At 39.2% G+C, this 25,723-nt stretch overlaps 1 protein-coding gene across 1 annotated transcript in view; it reads left to right on the top strand.

Moving 5' to 3' along the window:
* Positions 1–25,723, top strand: part of DGKK (diacylglycerol kinase kappa) — a 167,153-nt gene that overhangs the window by 22,229 nt on the left and 119,201 nt on the right. The gene's annotated exons all lie outside the window — the stretch shown is intronic.

The following is a 25,723-nucleotide window of genomic DNA, read 5'->3' as shown; positions in this document are numbered from 1 at the left end:
CACCTGACTACCTTCCCCAGAAAAGTAGCAATTTTAATTCAAAAGCAATGTTATGTGTGAGCAAAGGAAGAGAAAAGAACCCCCAAAAAGCTGCAGGGCAAAAGCGATACAGCTGCAGCAGTCTGTCTCTGCAGGCAGCCTGCATATATATATATATTCATAGTCATATATATATATATATATATTCATTCTCCAGCGTGCATAGAATTGGCACCAATTTAATTTATGCTTGCCTCTAGCAAGAATGTTGATAACACTTGAGTGATCTTCCTTCAGTCATCAAGGATGATGGACTTTCATGATCAAAGAATGAGAACTTGCAATCTAGTGTTAACTTTATTCCAACTTTTGAAGAAGTTGCTGCAGAAACTTAAGCCCTGAAAGAGGCTCTTTTCATTTGTAGGCTCTCCCAGGGAGATATTTTAAGCAGATAGTAGAAGTACTAATTCAATATTTACATAGGATTTTTCCCTTTAGGTAGAGGACTAGAGAAATGCAATTAGATCTCAAAGTTCCCTTTATCATTTTTTTCATCTGGACAGAAAAGAAAATTTTTTAAAAAGAAAGAAGAAAATGATTTTTTGTGTTGCCCTTCCCTCACCCCTTTCGATAAAAATTGTTTTGAAGCTGCTATCAAAGAATACTGACAACTGTATTTTCCTGGTATTGCCTTGTAATTTGATGTTTTAGCATAGCAAACATGGCAGACACAATCTCTGCCTCAGGCACATGTCTGATACATGGATTTCTATCCATGAGACGATGTGGAGGGAATAAGTCTGTTCTGTTTATGAGCTAATGTTACAACATTTGTTACTATTAAGAGACTTGAGCTCTGACATTGAGTTTGGCTGCTTTGAGAAGGTCTCTAAGATCCTAGGGCTCCTCATAATGGGTGACATCATGTATAACCAACTCTCCATCATTAGGTGAAATGAAGACAGATTTGGGTATTCAATTTATAGTGTCAAGTCGTCTTGAGATTTCATGAAGGAGGTTCATGGTGGAGCATGTCTCTTGTCCTCTGGGAAATTCTTAAACTCGGTAGTTTAAAAATAACCTTTGAATTTCAGGGAAATTCATTTAGATACCACTGCGGTTAAGTGGTTGTGTTTGCTAAGCACACACCTCAGAGGACAGGCAAATTATTATAAATGGCAGTACAGAGGCAGCATTGCACTTCTGGGAAGCGTAAAGCTAATCCAGTTTATGTGTCATCCTGCAACTGGATCAAGTTCTGTGCATAGATGACAGTCAGTGGAAATCTGCCACTTAAAGCTCACCAGTAGAACAAGGTGGGCAGTATCAAAAAGTCAGGGCAGCAACATCTGAGTTTCCATCATACCTCCACTTAACCTGTGTTGGCACTATGTAGATTATAAATTAAAGCCGGAAACTCAACAGCCAGTATACAATGAGGTGAGGTCATCAGAAGCCTAGAGAATAGATAAAGAGAAACTTCCAAAACACACTGAAACAGAGCATGACTTGGCCTTGGATTTCTAGAACATGAGAGTATGCTCCTAGTCAGAAGCTCTCAGAAGCAGAGTATCTTTTTACATATTGAGCCAAATCTTATCTTTTTTTTTCCCATTTTATTTATTTTTTCAGCGTAACAGTATTCATTCTTTTTGCACAACACCCAGTGCTCCATGCAAAACGTGCCCTCCCCATTACCCACCACCTGTTCCCCCAACCTCCCACCCCTGACCCTTCAAAACCCTCAGGTTGCCCCATCCTCCCACCCCTGACCCTTCAAAACCCTCAGGTTGTTTTTCAGAGTCCATAGTCTCTTATGGTTCGCCTTCCCTCCCCAATGTCCATAGCCCGCTCCCCCTCTCCCAATCCCACCTCCCCCCAGCAACCCCCAGTTTGTTTTGTGAGATTAAGAGTCATTTATGGTTTGTCTCCCTCCCAATCCCATCTTGTTTCATTTATTCCAAATCTTATCTTAGTTGCAAATGTATACAAAACACCTGGCATGAGGTAGATACTCAGTGGATAAGGCTGGCCTCAAGCATAGGGTTTGTGTTTAGTTTTCTCACACTAATTATTGACAACCATGTATATACACGACTCATCATCACTTGAACCTGTACTACATTCCAGCATGAAGGACAATATGCTCCATGTTTTTCAAGTCCCAAAATCAGAAGTCCATATACACATTTTCTATGATTTAGGGAGTGGAGGAAGAAAAAGAGAAAAAAACACATAAACCTAGTCATTCTTTCTAGGCTAAAGTCAACCCTAGAAACTAACTCCTGATTGCCAGAGGGAGTTTTATGGGAAAAGTATAATATAGCTGAAGAAGTCAGGCATGAAAGCTTTAACTCACTGTAGGATCTGTTGAATCATTCTATGCTCTACATGTGTCTGAGCAAGGGCAGGCATCATACCAATAGCATAAATGGTAGCACTGGGGTGGTTTTGAGTCAGGTCAGATCTTAAGACCAGAGTATTTATTGGTTTTTCTTTATAGGGAGCCTGGTAACCAGAATATGTGCATGACCAATTGCATTCTTTGCTCAGAGGCAGAGGATATCTGTTCTCTGCATGTGGCTTCTTTTTAACTCTGAGGTAGAGGGAGGAAAGCAAACTAAGTAGTAGTCAGCCTTGTCTCTCCTCAGTGTCTTCTAGTCCAACTGCTATTGAACTCTGTCTTTAACTGTTTTAATTGAGGTTTCCACCACAGCAGACACTTCCTTTGTGGGATGACTATTGGTGGGTCATGCGGGGGGGGGCGGTTCATCACCTTTGGGCAGGCCTTTCTTTGCTTCTGCTTAAGGAAAGAGAAAGTGGGAAGAGAGGAAGCTCTAAGTGGGTAAATCTGAGATGCTGTTATTTCCTGTCTTCCTTCTGATGACTATCTGGACTGCCATCCTGAGGGATACTTGGGTTTTGGTGTCATCATGTGTTTTAGCATGCTAGTCACACTCCAGAGATTGGACTTCCTACCCAGCAATAGCAGTGTAGTGGTGACTTTAAGAAGGAAGTTGATTTTTGAACGATTTTATTTATTTATTTGACAGAGAAAGACAGTGAGAGAGGGAATGCAAGCAGGGGGAGTGGGAGAGGGAGAAGCAGGCTTCCCGCAGAGCAGGGAGCCTGATGCATGGCTTGATCCCAGGACCCTGGGATCATGACCTGAGCCGAAGGCAGCCACTTAATGACTGAGCCACCCAGGTGCCCTGGAAGTTGATATTTTTATTGAGAAACCAAGCTACTGTTAGCAGCTTGTTGAGGCTATAGGCTGACAGCAATGAACTTCACCTTACCCTGCCCCTGCTCTAGAAGAAAAAGACCTAAGACTCACTATTGTTAAAGATAACCACTCAGTTAATTCTAATATCCTGACAATTATTTTGCCAGGGTGTGAATACAGAGGCACCTCCCCCTTCCTCCCAACTTCACAGTTCCCTGCAGTCCCACTGGGGCAATGAAGACCATTATTCCTAGGGAATCCTACGAGGGGAATTCCAGGTCAGGGAGCAGGATGGGGTCCTTAGCTTTTGTTGGAATATAGTTTTGTTCACTGTTGGGACACCTTTCACAGTGACTCATAGTAGGTACCTGATCTTTGAGTCATCACTATTAAGAGATGCTGGTCATCCAGTGTTAATTATGAGCCCTTGATAGTTATACAGACTTTACAGACCATAAGAAGAACAAGAGAATCTATGTGGAAGCTCACCATCCCTTACTTCATCCCCTCTGTGTATTGTGTCCATTTGTGGCTCACTGTATACTTACGCACATTCATATGGATTTGCCCTTGCTGATATATGTTTCTCTTCCTACCAGTGGGAGTTAGTGTTCTGTGTAGGAGTCTGGCATTGTCCTTTTTAGTCAAGTCCTATGAGGAGAATTCTCAGGAGAATTAATAGGACAATTTCTTTAGAAAACACTTCCCACCCCCAGATGTTCCTAAGCAGAACAAAATGATTACAAAAAGGACTAATCAAATCAGAACTCATTGGGAAGTTCTCAGAAGATCAAACAGTCCCATTTCAGATTAGACATTTGGGATCTAGAGAAAGGTATTTGAGCTAGAGCCTGCAAGATGGAGGTACTGGGGATGTGATGATAAAAGAGAAGAAGAGAAAGGAGGTTTGGTAAAAGGTTAAAAAGAACAACAAATAAGGACATAGCCCCTGCCAGAAGCCTAATTTCTCTCTCAATGTTTTCAAATGCCACACAAATAGCTCTTGCATTTGAGTTGTTCAGGTGGCTAGAGATCTATTTGTTTTGCATTTAACCAAGGGTCAAAGGATCTTTGCTGATGTTTTTGCTTAAGTGTTCCAAATAAACTTTCTACCACGTTTACCTGAGTGTAGACTGGAGTTGAGGCGGTTTGTTCAGTACTTAAGTTATTTTTTTTTATCACCTTTAAGTGACTCCTTTGGAAAAAAAAAAGCAGCATTTATGTCCTGAAGGATTTCCAAAAAGAATAGAAAAAAGTTGGGTTACTGCCCCCTCATTCCTGACTCTGAGAGAATTTGCCATGGGGAGCCAGGCAAGTCACTTGGACTCTGTTTTCCCTCGTCTCAAAGTGTTATTGGGCAAATAACCAGAACTGGTCAAATAGTGGTACAAACTAAGGCAAAGTATTAGAGATCTAGCTATATCTCAAGCCAGGTTAAGTTTTAAGGGCAGATAATGACAAGTCAGTGGTTGGCAATATAAACTCATGGACTCTGGTTGTCCTCATATGGAACATCTAAAACCGTGTTGTGCTGTGAGTTCCATTTTACTGAATTTTATTCATGTTATCTTACTAAAGTAGGTATGTCAAGCATTTGTTGTACATTGGTCTCAAATCTCAGTTCCTGTAAAACTATATACTGTTTCCCCTAGGTGCCAAAGAATTTCAGATTTTAGAATTTTCCCCTGTGTATGACCACATAATTTTCAAGGTATAAATTTCACAGATTTATATAACATTATATGTATATATATACAAGTCATGGTTCTCTATTTAGTTTTTCTAAATAGAGATAGTATAATTTAAAGAGGAATTGTAACTTTATGAGCTATTTTCTCCCTGTTCACATCAGAGATAATAAATAAACTCTTCTAGATAATATATTTTGTAGCATTATACTCAGCATTAGGAGCTGTATTTCTATAGATTCCACAGTAGTACATATACTTTAGTAATTATGCACAAGCAAGTTAAAATTCTTCTAGTTAGGCCAGTTAGTGCATGTGCATGTGCACACATATAAAAGCTTCCAAAGGCATGGAAGATAGCAGAAAGGACTTCATGGACAATGTTTCTCCAAAGGTGTTATATAAATATGCATATAATAAAATGGTACCAAAAACATGATTCATAAAAATGAAAGTTGATAAACCAGACCTCATTAAAAGGTAAAACTTTTGCTCTGTGACTTTATTAGGAGGATAAAAAGGGAAATTATAGACTGGGAGAAAATATTTTCATATCACATTTCCAACAAAGTGCTTATTTCTATAACATATAAAGACTCTAAAATCTAAGTATTTAAAAACCAAAAAATCTAATTAGAAAATGGGTAAAAAACAGATATTTCATCCAAGAGAATATACAGACAGCGAATAAGTACATGAAAAAATGTTCAATATCATTAGCCATTAGGAAAATGTAAATTAAAACCACAATTAGATGTTACTACATGTCTATTAGAATGGTTAAAATTAAAAAATAGTGACACCACCAAATGCTAGAGAGGATATAAAGACACTGGATCACTCATATATTATTGATGGGAATGTAAAATGGTACAGGCACTCTGAAAAATAGTTTGAATGTAAAACGGTACAGACAATCTGAAAAATAGTTTGGAAGTTTCCTTTCAAACTAAAAACAGATTTGCCATACGTCCCAGCAATTGAACTCTTGGACACAGATTCCAGAGAAGAAAAAATTTATTTTCAGGTAGAAATGTGTGCACATATAGTCATGGAAGTTTTTTTTTAATTGTGTTATGTTAGTCACCATACAGTACATCATTAGGTTTTGAGGTAGTGTTCCATGATTCATTGTTTGAGTATAACACTCAGTGCTCCATGTAAACCATGCCCTCCTTAATACCCCTCACCAGGCTCACCCATCCCCTCCTTTTAAACCCTCAGTTTTTGTTTCCCAGAGTCCATAGTCTCTCATGGTTTTTCTCCCCATCCGATTTCTCCCTTCTCCTAATGTTCTCCATGCTATTCCTTATGTTCCACAAATAAGTGGAACCATATGATAATTGACTTTCTCTGTTTGATTTATTTCACGTAGCATAATCTCCTCCAGTCTCATCTTTGTTGGTGCAAAAGTTGGGTATTCATCCTTTCTGATGGCTGAGTAATATTCCATTGTGTATATGGGCCACACCTTCTTTATCCATTCATCTGTTGAAGGGCATCTTGGTTCTTTCCACATTTTGACTATTGTGGATATTGCTGCTATGTTCATAGATGTTTTATTCATAATATCCAAACACTGTAAACTACCCAGATGTCCTTCAATTGTTGAATGGTTAAACAAATCATGGTACATGCATACCATGGAAAACTACTCAACAGTATAACTTTGATGAACCTCAAGGAACTTATTCTGAATGTATAAAGCTAATCTCAATGCTGTGAAGTGTGTAAACCTGGCGATTCACAGACCTGTACCCCTGGGGATAAAAATACATTATATGTTTATAAAAAAAATAAGAAATAAATAAAAAAATTTTAAAAAGCTAATCTCAAAAGGATACATCCTGAATAATTCCCTTCATAATAACAATTGTGAAATAATAAATTACAGAAACAGAACAGATTGGTGGATGCCAGTGGTTAGGGATGGGAGGGGCAGAGGCAGTAGTTTGGCTATAAAGGAGTAGCATGAGAAAAATCTTGTAGTGATGGTATAGTCCAGTATCTTGATTGTCATGAAGTTTACTCAAAGCTACACCTGTGATAAAATTGCACAGACACACACACACAGACACACACACATAGAGTTTATGTGTAAATGGTGAAATCTGCGTAAGTTCTATGGATTGTACCAATGTCAGTTTCCTGCTTTTCATATTGTACAATAGTTATGCAAGCTGGTAACATGGGGAAGGGTGGGTGAAGGGTGCACAGGACCTCCTTGTACATTTCTTGGAACCTTCCTTTGAATTTATAATTATTTCAAAACACTTTTTAAATGTCTAAAAAAACCAAGAGTAACATTTTTTGGTTGCCATATATTTTGTTTTCTATGTAGGACATACTTAATTTTTAAAATTTTATGTATTAAAATAATTATTGTATATTAAAAAATAATTTCCCGTCTTTTTGTGCCTAAACATAGCATGATGTATTTTAAAAAGTGCAGCTTATAATATAAAAAGATATTAATTCTCTGGCATAAGAATGTGATGGTGAAAATGGGAAGTACCAGAACACAGCTGAAACCAGAGTTTTACAGCCCACTGTTAAACTGTAATTAACAAATTTCATAGTGTTGTTTGTTTAGGATTTTGTAATAATCAGTCCTCAGTTGTGGCATGATTGATCAAAATATGTTTATGTTTGGCTTTTAGAATGTGTTTTATACTTTCACTTAAATATGGTTATATAAGCCCAGTGACTCCATATTCCAATCAGAAGGCAGATAGCATCTCGTCTTAGACTCAAAGTACTCAACTAAGGCAGAATGGCTGTCTTGAGACTTGAAAAATATGTATTTCACGTGTTTTTAGTTCTTAGTTGCTTTAGATTGTTTATTATGTGGTGAGTTGGTCTTGTGACATTTACCTTAAGGAAATTAATTAAGTATTTTGATTCAAGAGGACTTTTTTAGGGCTATAGGTTACATTAGACTTTAAAACTCAAGAATAAAGAATGTTATCAATGGACTTTCTCAAGATCCTTTGTTAAATTGTCTTAGTGAGACCCCGAAAACATTTTAATCCAGGAAAATGGTATAACTTTTATTTATTTATATCAGCTTACCAAAAGGTTTATATCTAAGCTAATATATACCTACAAACATATTCTGGAAAAAAACATGCAAGTGGCAATAATATAAACTGAACAGAATCTGTAACACACTTTGACGTTCTTAAATGCTATTGAGAAAATATGACATTTTACCACAGCTAAACTTGGAGAAGGAAAATCACTCTAAGTGTACTTATTGAAGCAATGAATTATAAAGATGATACCCTATGTTCTCATTGCCTTTGTAGGATGCTGAAAGGATAAATCAGGCAGAGTATAGAAAATATTATAAGCCTTATAGAAAATGTAACCTTGATTTTTTTTTTCTCATAGAGTAAAAGCTTTTACACACGGAATTCTGCCTTCCTGGTATCCTTCACTGCCATCTTTTCCTCTACCATTTTTCTCTTTTATTCTCCTATCCAATCATTCCAGAACCACCTTCTTTCATCCAAATACCCATATACCTCATTTCAAGCTGTCAATCAACACGTCCTCTTGACCTCTGAATATGCGTTTTGAAACACTTGTATATGTGGGATTCAATTAGAAAATTAAGATAGACTAAAGGGCATCCCAATCCACCTCCAAGTCCTTGAATGAGGAGATGGTATGTGCATATACTCTACATATTTGGGGGTCAATAAGATTGTCCTCTTTCATACTTACTCAAGGTTTATGAGGTTTTCAGGTTATATTTCCCTTGTTATTTTTCATTATGTAAGGAGCTACTCCTGGCTAAAAATCATGTGAATTTAAAAAATCAGTAAATAACGAGCCTGGAAAAGTCTTACCTTGCCTCCAGTTCTGGAGAAATTAAAAAGCCCATCAGCTAGGAATATCACAGTGGAAGTTCGACCCATCAGGAAAAGCATAGAGATTATACGTAGGTGGAGTATTTTCTTATAGCTGATTTCTCTGCAATAACCAGAGAGCGTTCATTGGCATGGGCAATCTCTGCCTATTCTGCGCTCACTTCTCTTCATTAAAAGTGCTCTTAGTTTTCTACTGGTCTCATGTTGGTAGAGCAAATATTTAGTTGCTCCTGTCGAATTGAGAGCTAAGTAGAACAAGCATTTACTTTCTCTGCATCAAGTCTAAAAGGAGGAGAGGAATCTTTTAAGAAAAATAAGAGCAGCCATTTGGAGGGGGTATCTTAAGTATATAGTTATAAGTATATAGCCATGAACAAGGAGATGGGTTTGTTGACTATGATGTCCACTCTAAATATCTTAAGGTTTTGAAAGGTACACAGATAAAATGAGAAGATGCATTTGCCAGTTTTCACTGTGTAACTGTACATTTAGACTTCCCTTGAAAGCTCAAGGCACATAAATGGCAAAGTAGAAAAGAAGGGTTAGAATTTGCTTTATGTTGGCAGAAGTTGTTATGTAGTTAGCTGTAGACTTCTGGGTTCTGTCCCATAAAGCCATAGGTCATACTAGTTGGTGTGTTGACACTCTGCTTTTAATTGTTAGTTCTGTGGGAATGATCTTGTGATACTTACCTTTATTTCATATAACTATATTTCATATAACTAGTTTTGAGTTTGCAAGGTCAGATCTCTACAAACTAGTCATTTCTTCCTACATAATTGGCCTAGAATTAGAATATGCTATCAGAATAGATTGCCACCAGGTAAATGGTGGTGCCTTAGTTATGGCAGATTATAGCAGCTCTTGAAACTATTTCCCATAGTTGTGATTAATGGAATATAACAGAAGAGGATGTTTTCACGTCAGTCATTCTTTTGGTTCTTCAAAAATTGCCTTGCTGTTTTAATATAAACATTAGAGAAGATTAGACTCAAAATGTCTATGTGCTAAATTTAAAAAGATTAAAAAAACACACACACTTGGGTTTACTAATCTGAGCTGTTCTAATCACTACTTATTTCAACACTGGTTTCTCTTCCAGACTTGAGTAGCACATTTCTCTTAGCTTACCTTAAATCTTCATATCTCCAATCAGAAGCCCTTCTGATACTCTAGGTTCTCTTTTTGGGGGGTGTGGAGAGAAGTTCAAAAGTCCCAGCACTATGAGTATGGGGACAGCCGGCACAAATTCCTCTATAGACTTAAAATTGATTTTCTATTTATAGGCTTTGTTTCCTTCCCCAGTGATCCCTGCTCTGTTATTCATGGGAGGGAGAGATCCTGTGCTCACATGAACTGATCCTTAAAAATCAAAATTACCCTAACCTCTGGTAGTAAAGACCCACTGGGTTTGGACAATTAGTATGTAAATGATGCTGTCAAATTTGGGAAAAAACACTGATTTCAAATTGAACCCCTCAGTATCCTGTTGCAACCACATATATACTCACACTCAACAAATCTTGCATTCCAATTTAAGGATCAAAAAATATTACCACCATATCCACAGAGGGAAAAAAGAAATTAGTATTGGATTTGTATGTAGCACTAAGCACTTTCATGTATTCTCTTGATCTTTATTAAGAGTTGAATGTCATTATATGTGTTTTTTAAATAAAAATGCAGAGGTTTATAAGTTAAATTACTTGCCCAAGGACACACACATAATAAGTGATGGAGCTGAGTTTCAAATCCAGGTTTATCTGACTCCAAACTAATACACTCTCTTTTTATTATACTTAATTGGCTTCTGCCTAAATATATATGTTTGAAAATATAAGAAACCTCATGTGTTTTCTACAATAGCAAGTGGCTTATAGGAGCCAATTAATTAGAACATTCAAGAATACCCTTTCTCATTGTTCTCCCCAGGTGTGTTTTTCCTGCACTCAATTTCATGTTATATACATTCATCAACTACCTGCTATGGGTAAGCACTCTGGGCGCTGTGCTGGTCAGATATAACTCAGCCTTGTGATTTACCAAGAGTCCTGAGCTGAAGTTTGCCTTTCTGACCTGCTCAGTTTTGAAATAATTTCTATTCCTGAATCCAGGAGTTATCCTTGCAGTCTTTAATTTGGTAGGAGGCTACTTTATGGCAATAGACCTGAGCAGTATTAATAGGTTTGTTGCTTATGTCTTAGTCTTCCCTTGAAGAAACAATGCCTAATGTTAGCATCTTTATCTGTAGTTCACAGCAAAGAGATGGCAGCTTGGGGAAGTAACATGACTCGCTCATATAGCAGATTACTGATGGAGTCCACACTCCATGGAATTCAGAGTTTATTATTCCCACTGTCTCTCCCAGGTGCCATATTGCTCCCACGTACAAATGCTTCTCTGAAAACTCCCAAACTGGATCATTCAGATCTCTTGTGGTTTTAGAAACTACCTTCTCTCTCACCTCAAATCCACCCTTACTTTCCAGGAAAGAGGGGCAATGTGTACAGTATACTGGGTAGAAGTGTGTCTAGGCTTTGTAATCAGACAGATTTGGGTTGGCAGTCATCCCTTTTTGTAAATATGTATGATCTTGGAGAAAGTGGTTGACCATTCCGAGTTTCAGTGCCTTATCTGTAATATGAAGGCAGTAATACTTACTTGGAAATACTGTTGTGAGTATTAGAACTAATGTACACAATGTGACTAGCAGGATGCCAAACCATAATGGACACTTCAGAAAAGGTGTGGATATCAGACTTGTGTCTGTAATAAGATAATTAGGAATAAACTTAACCAAGAAGGTAAAAGACCTGTACACTGAAACTATAAAACACTGATGAATATGACTGAAGATAACACAACCAAATGGAAATGATATTATATGTTCATGGATTGGGAAAGCAAATATTGTTAAAATGTCCTTGGCACACAAAGAAACCTACGGAATTAACAAGTACATCACTTTTTATCATATGTATGAAGAGAAGAAAGGAGCAAGAGGGATTAGCTGTGTCTCCATATTTCTCTGTGTATCAATTTTGGTGTTTGTTTATTGCTTTTTGTCTGTTTCACACTGGATTCCCCCCTGCCACTTCCCCTGCCCCTCCCCTTTCCTAAGCAAGTTGGATTGTTAGGACCTGTTTCCAATTAAATGTCAGTCCCCTCACCCTCCCAGAGGACAGTTTTGCCTACTGTTTATTTTTTGTGTGATGAAGCTCTAGCTGTCCCCAGATCTTAGCTAATAACCCTTCTTCCCATTTTAGTCAGTGCTGCATTCTCCCCAGCAACTCTGAGCAGGGATCTGCCCACATTGATTAGGGCACAATCTCAGAGCTAATGAAATAGTGGCTGAGAGATGGTTCCAAGACCAGTGGAAATCCTATGTATGCATCCTTGGTGGGAAAACAAGCATCTTTTGTCATCTACAAGTCTGTGAATGATCACTGCCATTCCCAGTCACTCTTCCAATGTAGCACACTCATTTTATTCTTTTTTTTGAATTTTTTTAAATTTTTTTTATTTGTTTATTTAGAGCATAACAGTGTTCATTGTTTTGGCATCACACCCAGTGCTCCATGCAGTACGTGCCCTCCCTATTACCCACCACCTGGTTCCTCAACCTCCCACCTCCCCCCCCACCCCCCTGCCGCCCCTTCATAACCCTCTGGTTGTTTTTCAGAGTCCATAGTCTCTCATGGTTCATCTCCCCTTCCAGTTTCCCTCAACTCCCTCTCCTCTCCATCTCCCCATGTCCTCCATGTTATTTGTTATGCTCCACAAATAAGTGAGACCATATGATACTTGACTCTCTCTGCTTGACTTATTTCGCTCAGCATAATCTCTTCCAGTCCCGTCCATGTTGTTATAAAAGTTGGGTATTCATCCTTTCTGATGGAGGCATAATACTCCATTGTGTATATGGACCACATCTTCCTTATCCATTCATCCGTTGAAGGGCATCTTGGTTCTTTCCACAGTTTGGAAAGACCGTAGCCATTGCTGCAATAAACATTGGGGTACAGATGGCCCTTCTTTTCACTACATCTGTATCTTTGGGGTAAATACCCAGCAGTGCAATTGCAGGCTCATAGGGAAGCTCTATTCTTAATTTCTTCAGGAATCTCCACACTGTTCTCCAAAGTGGCTGCACCAACTTGCATTCCCACCAACAGTGTAAGAGGGTTCCCCTTTCTCCACATCTTCTCCAACACAAGTTGTTTCCTGTCTTGCTAATTTTGGCCATTCTAACTGGTGTCAGGTGGTATCTCAATGTGGTTTTAATTTGAATCTCCCTGATGGCTAGTGATAATGAACATTTTTTCATGTGTCTGATAGCCATTTGTATGTCTTCGTTGGAGAAGTGTCTGTTCATATCTTCTGCCCATTTTTTGATATGATTATCTGTTTTGTGTGTGTTGAGTTTGAGAAGTTCTTTATAGATCCTGGATATCAACCTTTTGTCTGTACTGGCATTTGCAAATATATTCTTATCTCTTTTCTATCCCTCTCTTCCTCCACATTTCCAGGCCTGTCAGGTTGAGTATACCACTGATCTCTCCCTTTCTCCCTCTCTTTCCCTCTCCCTTAATGCATTTGTACTTTTCTGGATAAGCTATCAAGAGTTGAGCAGCACAAAATCCAGATGGTAACAGTCAGCTTTGCTTTAAGCCCTGGCCAGTGGGTGTTAGAATTTGATTACTGTAGTTAGTAGCCATTTAGAAGTTGAGCAGTCTTAATCTCTTAAATATAGCCTGGCTAGAGACAGGGGTTGTAGTTTTACCAGATGTTTGCATTCAGGGAAAAGTTGGAAAGGGATGCATATCTTGTTGGTGTTTCAACAGGGAAATAAATGAAGGTCCAAAACTATGAGAAGGATAGCAGTAGGTCTTAGAGTAAAGCATCTGAAAGGGCTTTAGCAAGTGGTTCCTGAGGGGGAGGCAGCAGTAACAATGGCACTCTCAGTCTTTTCTAGTAAGATCCTTACACAATGCTTTTGTGTAATAGTTGTATGGCCAAGTTATTTTTTAATAATTGCTACCAGGAGCTGTTCAGGTCAGAGAAGAATTTCCCTTTGGGCCCAGCATGGTATTACCCTCATTAACCATGAAGATATCTGCTAATAGTGCACTTGAGTATGCCATATTTCTTTACCAGAGGTGACAGTAGAGAGTTGTACTGCAGGATGGAAGAAAAGGGATGAGAAGGGGAAATTAGACTTTGAAAATACAGATGACTAATTAAAAAGATAGAAAATAACACCAAAAACAGAAAATGTAGAGATACAGTGAAAAGAGCCTTGTAATGGGAGTTAGGAGGCCAGGGTTAGTTTGCCACATAGTGGCCTGGGCAAGTTACCTACTTCACTTGGATCACAGTGCTTTCTCTGGAAAAAAAGCCAATAGTATTACTTACCTTGCCTACTCCTCAGGGTTATCTTCAAAGCCAAATAAGAATCTTCAAGATCTTTATAGCTGATAAAGTGCCGTGTAAATTAAACAATTAGTATCACCTTAATTACTTTAGCATTTCATATTAAAAACAAAACCAAAACTGAACCAAATACCTGTGATTCACACCATGAATCTCCCCCCATATCCTGCCTCCTTTTGTCAAATGACCTGGAATAGGATGTAACTTGCAAAAGAGACCTGTGATTTAAACCTTTCTTTTTCTTTCACTGAGGAAATAGCTGGTTTTCCATGTCCTATAAAACTCCAAGAGAGATTTTAGCTCTGCCATTTATTAACCTACGTGGGAAGCTACTAAAGTTGTCCAAGCCTCAGTTTCTCCATCTATAAAATAAGGATTGTTACAGCACATACCTTTTAGGGTTGTTGCTGATATCAAATGAGATAATACATGTGATATGGTTTTACAGTGCTTCTCACATAGTAAAGATCCACCAACTGTTAGCAATTCACATTATTTTTATCATTACTACTACTAGACTACTACTACTGCTACCACTACTATCACCACCACTGCTAAGGAATCTTGTCCCTGGTGGCCTTCTTTGTCACAGCTTTTTAGCTTTGTTACTTGGCCAGTAATTCGTCTGGAACCAAAGCCCACAAATATAATCTCTTCCTTGACAAATTAGTGTTTCCTGCAATCACAGCTCTCCCCTCCCATTTTCCTCCATATTTGGTGGGCTGCCATATTACCATTGCCTCCAGGTGAGGCAATTTTACTCAGCCAGAGAGTCCTCTGCTCAGAGGCAGCTAAGGTATCCACAGGTTTAGGGGTTGCGTGAAGTCTCCCATGGATCTGCCTCTTACTCTACCCTGAAGTCAATCCCACCTTTGAAGTCCTTTTACCTGAGAACTTGCTCCTGCTCTCACCTATCACTGGTGGAGCAAAGGGGACAAGGCACACACACACATACATACACACACCTCCAACATGGACACATGCCTCCCATCACCGCCCCCTACAGAGGTACTAATGAATTAATGAATTTCATCTTCCCTAGACCACTACTGCTGCAAGAAACAAGCAGAACCAACTGGTTCTAGTATCTATTTCTGTCTACCAACCTCATGATTTTTGTCAACACAACTTTATAAAACTGAGAAAAAATAAAAATGAAAACTCACACAACCCCTCTTTATTATCTAACCACTTCATCACAAGAGGACCTCTTAGTAAGTGTATTCTTAGGTCCTGTTCATGCCTTCAGATAGCTGTCTCCATGGGGCCAGTTTGGCAATGAGGCAATCTCCCCAAATCCCCATGTACATGGGTTAGGTGATATGGGCTTGTCACACCCACATTATGAGGTACATTTGAAGACATGATTAGAAAGAGACAGGTATTTTTAATAAAGACCAAATCACAGAAAGCATCAATTGAGTCTTCAGTGTTTTGTTCTTTGAGTGAGTTGTATGTTTACAAGGTTCCTTTGGTACTAGATTGCAAGCATTTTAAAACACCTCTAAAGGCTAAAGTCCCCAGCTTTAAGAGCTTCTAGGTATGGTATATACCATGTTGTTACAAAGTATAAAAATATGCAAAATTTGAAATTATGGCATTTCAGGCACCTCTCCAAAGGATTGTGATATTTTTCCTCCCCATTTATGAATCATTTGCAGTATATGGTCTACTCCAGCTAAACTAGTGGGAAATCTATAGACATTGCCAGCCCATAGTTTTTCTTTTGGGTGAAATGGTGGCCTCTATAGGGTGAAGAAGTGGATTACAGTGATTCCCAGGTTAGACCTCACACCCGAGCCAGAACATAGTGACCACCTTGTAGCTCCTTGGTATTTGGACGGGACAGGCAGTAAAGTCAAACAGACCTGGGTTACTATGACTTGAACTAATCACTTAACCTCTCTAAGCCTCAACTTCTCCACCTCTCTTACAGGACTGTTACTGTGGGCGTTAAATGAGATAATGCATGTAAACCAAGAGCTAATCACAGGTATTTGTTAGCCAAAAACAACTCTCTTCCTTTGGAGGGGGATAGTTGAAGAGAAAATTGAAGAGGAAATCACTGCCATGGCTGCTTCAGTGAGGACATCACCAGAGTCAGAACAGGAACCACTGATCTCATAGGAGGTGGTTAGGATATCATGTGGCTTGGTGGTGGGATCCCAGAGCTGGAAGCAGCAGGTGGGGTGTCCCCAAGAAGAAACATCCACAGAAGAACTTATCCATTGTTGGTAGCTGGTAGGTGAAAGGGTGGGGAATAAGGCAGTTGGAAGAAATCATTCCTTTTTTTTTATTGAAAACAGTCATTCCTTTTAAGTTGGTGGCACTAGATAATTGATGCCCTGGTGTCTGTGATCTTGGATAACTTGAAGACCAGGGTCCAAAATTATCTGATATCTTTCATTTAGGGACCTTGTGTGACAACTTAACTTCCTTTTCTAACCATTAGCAACTGTGCTATAGCAACAGGAGTCTTCCACTAAGCTCCCACTTACACTATTCATTTCACTGGGTTTCCTGTTTCTGAGCTTTTAGTTCTCCCAAGGCTCAAAAACAATCCTCTTTTCCCTAGTTGACACCTTTAGTCGTCCCTGCATTTGCAGAGGAAGGCCACCCTTCTGCCTTACCATGAGCTACTTTTCTCCCCAAACTTCCAAAGCTCTGACCCAACCCTTCCTCATGATCCAGCTCTTAGACCCAACCTATCTCCCTGCTGGTCTCCTTGCATCCCTTTCCCCGATATCCTGCTAGAGCCCCCAAAACTATGCATATGTTCCAGAAGGCACTTCCAATACAAAACAAACTCAGTGGCTGTGATTATAGGGCACCTTCACTCCCACTAAAGAGTTAATGAAGATTCTCCACACCACTAAAATAGAGCGGCCTGAAGCCCCAGTCCTGGTCCTGCCACTAATTTTCTGTTTGAATTGGGTAAGCACAGTCCCTCTTAGGGCCTTATTTTCATCATCTCTAATGGGGTGAGGAGGAAGATGATTAGTCATTGCTAAGGTCTAGCTCTGAAAATTAAAAGGCAGTTTTGCAGCAAGAGCACAGATTTTGAACTACATAAACCCCATCTTCATATTCCTATCTTCAGCTATCTTGCTAGTCCCTTATAGCAGTGAAATAGCATGTTGAAGTCTGCACAGTTCAATGCAGCAAACCAGCATGCAAATCTTTGTATAGGTCTGGGAGGACTCAGCTGAGCTCTTCCCCCTTCCTGGATGCTGCTGGTCCCAGAGCAATTATCAAGAGCCAGGTTACTGTTTTCTGCACTTTGTCAGCCTCAGTCCAAATTACTCACCTCCTCCCCAACCCACAAGCAATTAGTGGTCCTTACCCTTCCTAGGAAACTCCAACAATAGAAAAAGGAAAGGGAGAGACATAAGAGAGATTTGAGAAGACATATGTGTTTGGGTTTTATGGTCCCAGTCGATTAGTTTAAAGTTACCAACCCTTGATATTTATCTTATCAATGTACTCACACCAGTGCAAAATGACATGTATATACAGAAAGTCACTGCAATGTTGTTTGAAATAGAATAAGATTTTAAACCACTTCCACCAATAGGGAACTGTTGAAGTAAATCCTATTACATCCATACAGTGGAATGCTATGCAGCTATAAAAAGAAATGAGGCATGAGTGCTGTGAAGTGTGTAAACCTGGCGATTCGCAGACCTGTACCCCTGGGGATAAAAATACATTATATGTTTATTTAAAAAAAATTTGGAAGGGGAGGAGAACCATAAGAGACTATGAACTCTGGAAAAAACCTGAGGGTTTTGAAGGGTCAGGGGTGGGAGGTTGGGGGAATAGGTGGTGGGTAATGGGGAGGGCACTTTTTTTTTAAAGATTTTATTTTATTTATTTGACAGTGAGAGAGAGAGATAACAAGTAGGCAGAGAGGCAGGCAGAGAGAGAGGAGGAAGCAGGCTCCCTGCGGAGCAGAGAGCCCGATGCGGGGCTCGATCCCAGGACCCTGAGATCATGACCCGAGCCAAAGGGAGGGCACGTTTTGCATGGAGCACTGGGTGTTGTGCAAAAACAATGAATACTGTTACACTGAAAAAATAAATAAAATGGGGGAAAAAAAAGATGCATGAAAGTATGATCAACAAAAAAAAAAAAAAAAAAGAAATGAGGCAGCTCAGTATGTACCAATATTGAAAGGACTCCATGATGAGTTAGGTGTAGAAAGTGAGAAACAAAACACTCTGCATACGTGAAGGCAAAATAATATGTGCACGTATGTTTGTACATGTGCATAAAATATCTTTTGAATGGTGTATGAGGAACTGGTTAAAGTTTATTCCTATTCGGAAAAAAATGTAGCGTCATTCTCATCTTTATTTTATTTCACTCATAGAGAATAGGGACATGGATGAGTGTCTATATACTTCTTCCTTAGCACAAGAAATAATGAGAGGAATTTGCAGCTATAGTCCTTATAGACCTGAGCAGTAGAAAGATCTGACTCTTCAATGTTAAGGTGACCAACAGATCTTGGTTTTCCCATGACTCTCCTGGTTTTAGCACTTATAGTCCTGGGAAAACTGGAACAACTGGTCACCTTCACGTTCTTCTGCTGCAACCCTTAGCCATCCAGAGTTGCTAGTGCCAAGGGGAAAGCTCCCATTAGTGGGATGAACGAAACTGTGGCACAAGCCTCTGCCTCCACAATCCAGGAGGGGCTCACACTTACAGAGTGGCTGGCACTTGTTCTGTGAGATATCCTCATCTAACAAGACAAGGAAATTGGGGCTCAGAGAGGTTAAGTGATTTGCCCAAGGTCACACAGCTAGTAAACGCTGGAGCCAGTCTGTCTGACTCCTGCCATGTCAACAGGACCCTGGGGAGTGTTAAGCTTTCAGTGCAACACCAGTTTTGGCCTTGTTTAAAGCCTAAAGCACCCAAAGTTACATTTTAACCAAATCAAACATTGTTGCTCTGAATCAGCTTTGACAGGCCATTTTGGGACATGGCTTTTTTCCCATCACCTCAGCCCTCAAGGCAAAGAGAAGAGATGTTCCAGGTTTTCAGACTGAAGGAGCCATAAGCAGGAAGCTGGCTTCCCCAGCTGTGCTCACGGTGGGAGTCCAGTTCTCAGCTGAAGAGTGGCAACCTACTCCTCTCCCAACCTGATCTACCTCCCTCCCAAGATCAGCATGAGAAAATAAAACAGAACACCAAGCTAGTAACAGGTAGTGGTACATGTCATGATGCTTGCCTACTCTTTGATTGGCTGGGGTTAGAATTCAATTTAGCTATGTAATAAGAGCTCCTTTTGCTAGGAAACATTAAAGAAAAAAAAAAACCCTAAAGCCTCACCCATCAGAAGCTCACTGAGCCACAATAAAAACAGACATAGCAGATAGTCACAGCTTTGGGGATTTGGGAAGAATATAGGAAAAGGTCACAGCAGCAGCTGTACTTGCCCTTTCTCAATTAAGCAGCAGGCAGGTGTTAATTATATATAGGAAATTTGGCTGTTTTGTAGACCCTGTTGAGATATTTTATAGAAGATATTTAATAAATATGGGTCAAGGGAAATCTTACCCGCACTGCTGGCAATTAATTTGTACATACTGAGTTGCAGAGCATCAGGGAGAGAGGTCATCTGTGCCAGGATGCAAGAGTTTCTGGGAATAATGGAGATCGACTTCTCAAAGAAGACTTGAAAGGAAACTGAAGCAGAGCTTTCCAAAGCTCTAGCTTCCTCTACAATTGTTGCTACACTTTAGGCAAAGACATTTTGTGTGAACGTGAATTACCTATACTTCGATAAATTCTGTAATCTCGGATCTGAATGAAGCTGATCCATCTCTGTGGTAGCTGAACTCAACACCACACTCACTCCCTACAAAGCAACCAACCTTGAGAGTTTAAGAGTAGACACTACAGTGTTTCGGTTTTAATGTCGGATAAAACTGGCAGGAAGGAGTAGGAGACTTGCCTGCAGTATGTTCTGGTTTAAGAAGCATCAGGTGGGTCACATGGCATTTCAGTATGTACAAGGATCCTATGACCCTTCCTAACTTCTTCCTATCTGCAGTGTCAAAACATTGGCACGGAAATGTGGCATCTTGGACCAAAAAGATTACTGGTGTGCTCCATTTTTTGTGAAATTGTTGTATGTCTGTAAACGTGACCACCAAGAAAAATTTTACATATAGAACCTATTCCTCAGTACCTTTCATAATAACATTACAGATGGATTCTTCTGACAAATTTTTTGCCCCAAGATGCTGCAAAATCTCAGAAACGCAAAACAAACATTAACAATTTTATTTGAGAGGAAAAATTTCAAGCGCCTTGATATGTCTTAGAAATAAAAATATATGGTCGAGCCACTTAAACTGCAGCTCAGGTTATCTTTCATAGGGCAATATTGAGTTAGATGCCTTCACTATCAACTTCAAAGAGCTGCTGAGAGGATTCAATAACAAAAGTAAAAGTGCTTTATCAATTGAAAGTGCAGTATACATGTGAATTCTCATTACTCTTCTAGTCAATCCTGGACAGTCACTTTATTTATTTTCTTAATTATTTTTATTAACATGTAATGTATTATTTGCCCCAGAGGTACAGGTCTGTGAATCATCAGGCTTACACATTTTACAGCACTCACCATAGCACATACCCTCCCCAATATCCATAACGTAACCACCCTCTCCCTACCTCCTCACCCCCCAGCAACCCTCAGTTTGTTTGTTGAGATGAAGAGTCTCTTATGGGGGTGCCTGGGTGGCTCAGTGGGTTAAGCCTCTGCCTTCAGCTCAGGTCATGATCTCAGGGTCCTAGGATTGAGCCCTGCATCAGGCTCTCTGCTCAGTGGGGAGCCTGCTTCTCCCTCTTTCTCTGCCTACTTGTGATCTGTCAAATAAAAATCTTTAAAAAAGGGGCGCCTGGGTGGCTCAGCGGGTTAAAGCCTCTGCCTTCGGCTCAGGTCATGATCCCAGGGTCCTGGGATCGAGCCCCGCATCGGGCTCTCTGCTTGGCTGGGAGCCTGCTTCCTCCTCTCTCTCTCTCTGCCTGCCTCTCTGCCTACTTGCCTACTTGTAATCTCTATCTGTCAAATAAATAAATCTTTAAAAAAAAATCTTTAAAAAAAAAAAGAGTCTCCTATGATTTGTCTCCCTCCCAGTCCCATCTTGTTTCATTTTTTTTCTTCCCTACCCCACACAACCCCCTGTCCTGCCTCTCATATTCTTCATATCACAGATATCATATGATAATTGTCTTTCTCTGATTGACTTATTTCACTCAGCATAATACCCTCTAGTTCCATCCACATCATTGATATGTATATATCACATTTTCTTTATCCATTCTTCTGTTGATGGACATCTAGGTACTTCCCACAGTTTGGCTATTGTGGACATTGCTGCTATAAACATATGGGTGCACATACCCCTTCAGATCACTACGTTTGTATCTTTTGTATAAATACCCAGTAGTGCAATTGCTGGGTTGTAGGGTAGCTCTATTTCCAACTTTTTGAGGAACCTCCATACTATTTTCCAAAGGGGCTGAACCAACTTGCATTCCCACCAACAGTGTAGGAAGGTTCCCCTGTCTCTGCATCCTCGCCAACATCTGTCATTTCCTGACTTGTTAATTTTAGCCATTCTGACTGGTGTGAGGTGGTATCTCACTGTGGTTTTGATTTGTATTTCCCTAATGCCTAGTGGTGTGGAGCACTTTTTCATGTGTCTGTGGGCCTTCTGGATGTCTTTTTTGCAGAAATGTCTGTTCATGTCTTCTGGCCATTTCTTGATTGGATTATTTGTTCTTTGGGTGTTGAGTTTGATAAATTCTTTCTATATTTTGGATATTAGCCATTTATCTCATATGTCATTTGCAAAATCTTCTCCATTCTGTCAGTTTTCTTTTGGTTTTGTTGACTATTTTCTTTGCTGTGCAAAAGCTTTTGATCTTGATTAAGTTCCCATAGTTCATTTATGCCCTTGCTTCCCTTGCCTTTGACAATGTTTCTAGGAAGAAGTTGCTGTGGCTGAGGTCAAAGAGGTAGTTGCCTGTGTTCTTTTCAAGGATTTTGATGGATTCTTATCTTACATTGAGGTCTTTCATCCATTTTGAGTCTATTTTTCTGTGTGCTATAAGGAAATGGTCCAGTTTCATTTTTCTGCATGTAGCTGTCCAATTTTCCCAGCGCCATTTGTGGATGAGATTGTCTTTTTTCCACTGAACATTCTTTGCTGCTTTGTGATGATTTTTTGATCATAGAGTTGAGGGTCTATTTATGGACTCTCTATTCTGTTCCACTAGTCTATGTGTCTGCTTTTGTACCAATACCATACTGTCTTAATGATTACAGCTTTGTAATAGAGCTTGAAGCCTGGAATTTTGATGCCACCAACTTTGGTTTTATTTTTCAACGTTCCTCTGGTTATTTGGGGGTCTTTTCTGGTTCCATATAAATTTTAGGATTATTTGTTCCATTTCTTTGAAAAAGCATTGATGGCATTTTGATAGGGATTGCATGAAATGCATAGATTCCTTTTGGTGGCGCAGGCATTTTCACAATATTTGTTCTTCCCATCTATGAGAATGGAATATTTTTCCATTTCTTTATGTATTCCTCCATTGCTTTCATGAGTCCTTTATAATTTTCTGAGTACAGATTCTTTGCCTCTTTGGTTAGGTTTATTCCTAGGTATCTTATGGTTTTGGGTGCAATTGTAAATGGGATTGAATCCTTAATTTCTCTTTCTTCTGTCTTGCTGTTGGTGTATAAAAATGCAACTTATTTTTTGTGCATTGATTTTATACCCTGCCACTCTGCTGAATTCTTGTGTGTGAGTTCTAGCAATTGTGGGGTGGAGTCTTTTGGGTTTTTCACATGAAGTATCATGTCATCTGCAAAGAGTGAGAGTTTGACTTCTTCTTTGCTGATTCAGATGCCTTTAATTTCTTTTTGTTGTCTGAATCCTGAGGCTAGGACTTCTAGTTCTATGTTTAACAGCAGTGGTGATAGTGGACAGTCCTGCCATGTTCCTGACCTTAGGGGGAAAGCTCTCAGTGTTTTCCCATTAAGAATGATATTCACTGTGGGTTTTTCATAGATGGCTTCTATGATATTGAGGTATGTACCCTCCATTCCTACACTGTGAAGAATTTTGATCAAGAAAGGATGCTGTACTGTGTCAAATGCATTTTCAGCATCTATTGAGAGTATCATCTGCTTCAAGTTCTTTCTTTTATTAATGTATTGTATCACACTGATTGATTTGTGGATGTTGAACCAAACTTGCAGCTGAGGAAGAAATCCCACTTGGTCCTGTGAATAATCCTTTTAATGTATTGTTGGATCCTATTGGCTAGTATTTTGGTGAGAATTGTTGCATCCATGTTCATCAAGGTTATTGGTCTGTAATTCTCCTTTTTGATGGGGTCTTTGTCTGGTTTTGGGATCAAGGTAATGCTGGCCTCATAAAATGAGTTTGGAAGTTTTCCTTCCATTTCTATTTTTTTGGAACAGTTTCAGGAGAATAGGTATTAATTCTTCTTTAAATGTTTGGTAGAATTCAGCTGGGAAGCCTTCTGGCCCTGGGCTCTTGTTCGTTGAGAGATTTTTGATGGCTGCTTCAATCTCCTTACTGGTTATGGGTCTGTTCAGGTTTCCTATTTCTTCCTGATTCAGTTTTGGTAGTTTATATGTCTCTAGGAGTGCATCCATTTCATCCAGATTGTCAAATTTGTTGAGGTATAGCTGCTCATAATATGTTCTTATAATTGTTTGTATTTGTTTGGTGTTGGTTGTGGTCTCTCCTCTTTCATTCATGATTTTATTTATTTGGGTCCTTTCTCTTTTCTTTTTGATAAGTCTGGTTAGGGATTTATCAATCTTATTAATTCTTTCAAAGAACCAACTCCTAGTTTCGTTGATTTGTTCTACTGTTCTTTTGGTTTCTATCTCATTGATTTCTGCTCTGATCGTTATTATTTTTCTTCTCCTGCTAGGTTTGGGCTTTCTTTGCTGTTCTTTCTCCAGCTCCTTTAGGTGTAGGGTTATGTTGTATATTTGAGAACTTTCATTTTTCTTGAGAAAGTCTTGTATTGTTATATACTTTCCTCTCAGGACTGCCTTTGCTGTGTCCCACAGGTTTTGAACCATTGTGTTTTCATTTTCATTTGTTTCCATGAATTTTTCAATTCTTCTTTAATTTCCTGGTTGACCCATTCACTCTTTACTAGGATGCTCTTTAGCTTCCATATATGAGTTCTTTCCAACTTTCCTCTTGTGATTGAGTTCTAGCTTCAGAGCATTGTAGTCTGAAAATATACAGGGAATGATCCCAATCTTTTGGTACCAGCTGAGACCTGATTTGTGACCCAGGATGTGATCCATTCTGGAGAATGTTCCAGGTGCCCTAGAGAAGAATGTGTATTCTATTGCTTTGGGATGGAATATTTTGAATAGAGCTGTGATGTCCATCTGGTCCAGTGTGTCATTTAAGGCTCTTATTTCCTTGTTGATCTTTTGCTTAAATGATCTATCCATTTCAGTGAGGGGGGGTATTAAAGTCCCCTACTATTATTGTATTATTATTGATGTGTTTCATTGATTTTGTTATTAATTGTTTTATATAATTGTCTGCTCTCATGTGAGGAGCATAGATATTGAAAGTTGTTGGATCTTTTTGTAGGACAGACACTTTAAGTATGATATAGTGTCCTTCCTCCTCTCTTATTATAGGCTTTGGTTTAAAATCTAATTGATCTGATATAAGGATTGCCACCCCAGCTTTATTTTGATGTCCATTAACATGGTAAATTGTTTTCCACCCCCTCACTTTAAATCTGGAGGTCTCTTTGGGTCTAAATTGAGTTTCCTGCAGACAGCATATCAATGGGTCTTTTTTTTTTATTATCCATTCTGATACCCTGTGTCTTTTGATTGGGGCATTTAGCCCATTTACATTCAGGGTAACTATTGAAAGATATGAATTTAGTGCTATTGTATTGCCTGTAAGGTGACTATTGCTGTATATTGTGTCTGTTCCTTTCTGGTCTATTACTCTTAGGCTCTCTCTTGGCTTAGAGGACCCTTTCAATATTTCCTGTAGTACTGATTTGGTGTTTACAAATTCTTTTAATTTTTGTTTGTCCTGGAAGCTTTTGTTCTCTCCTTCTTTTTTCAATGACAGCCTAGCTGGATATAGTATTCTTGGCTATGTATTTTTCTCGTTTAGTGTGCTAAACATATCATGCCAGTTCTTTCTGGCCTGCCAGGTCTCTGTGGATAAATCTGCTGCCAGTCTAATATTTCTGCCATTGTATGTTACAGACCTCTTCCTGAGTTTCTTTCAGGATTTTCTCTTTGTCACTGAGACTTGTTAGTTGTACTATTAGATGATGCAGTGTGGACCTATTTTTATTGATTTTGAGGGGAGTTCTCTGTGCCTCTTGGATTTTGATGCTTGTTCCCTTTGCCATATTAGGGAAATTCTATGCTATAATTTGCTCCAATATACCTTCTTCCCCCTCTCTTT

The sequence above is a fragment of the Meles meles genome, chromosome X (genome assembly GCF_922984935.1).
Source record: "Meles meles chromosome X, mMelMel3.1 paternal haplotype, whole genome shotgun sequence".
Classification (NCBI taxonomy): domain Eukaryota; kingdom Metazoa; phylum Chordata; class Mammalia; order Carnivora; family Mustelidae; genus Meles; species Meles meles.
This window is presented reverse-complemented; position numbering and strand designations above follow the sequence as displayed.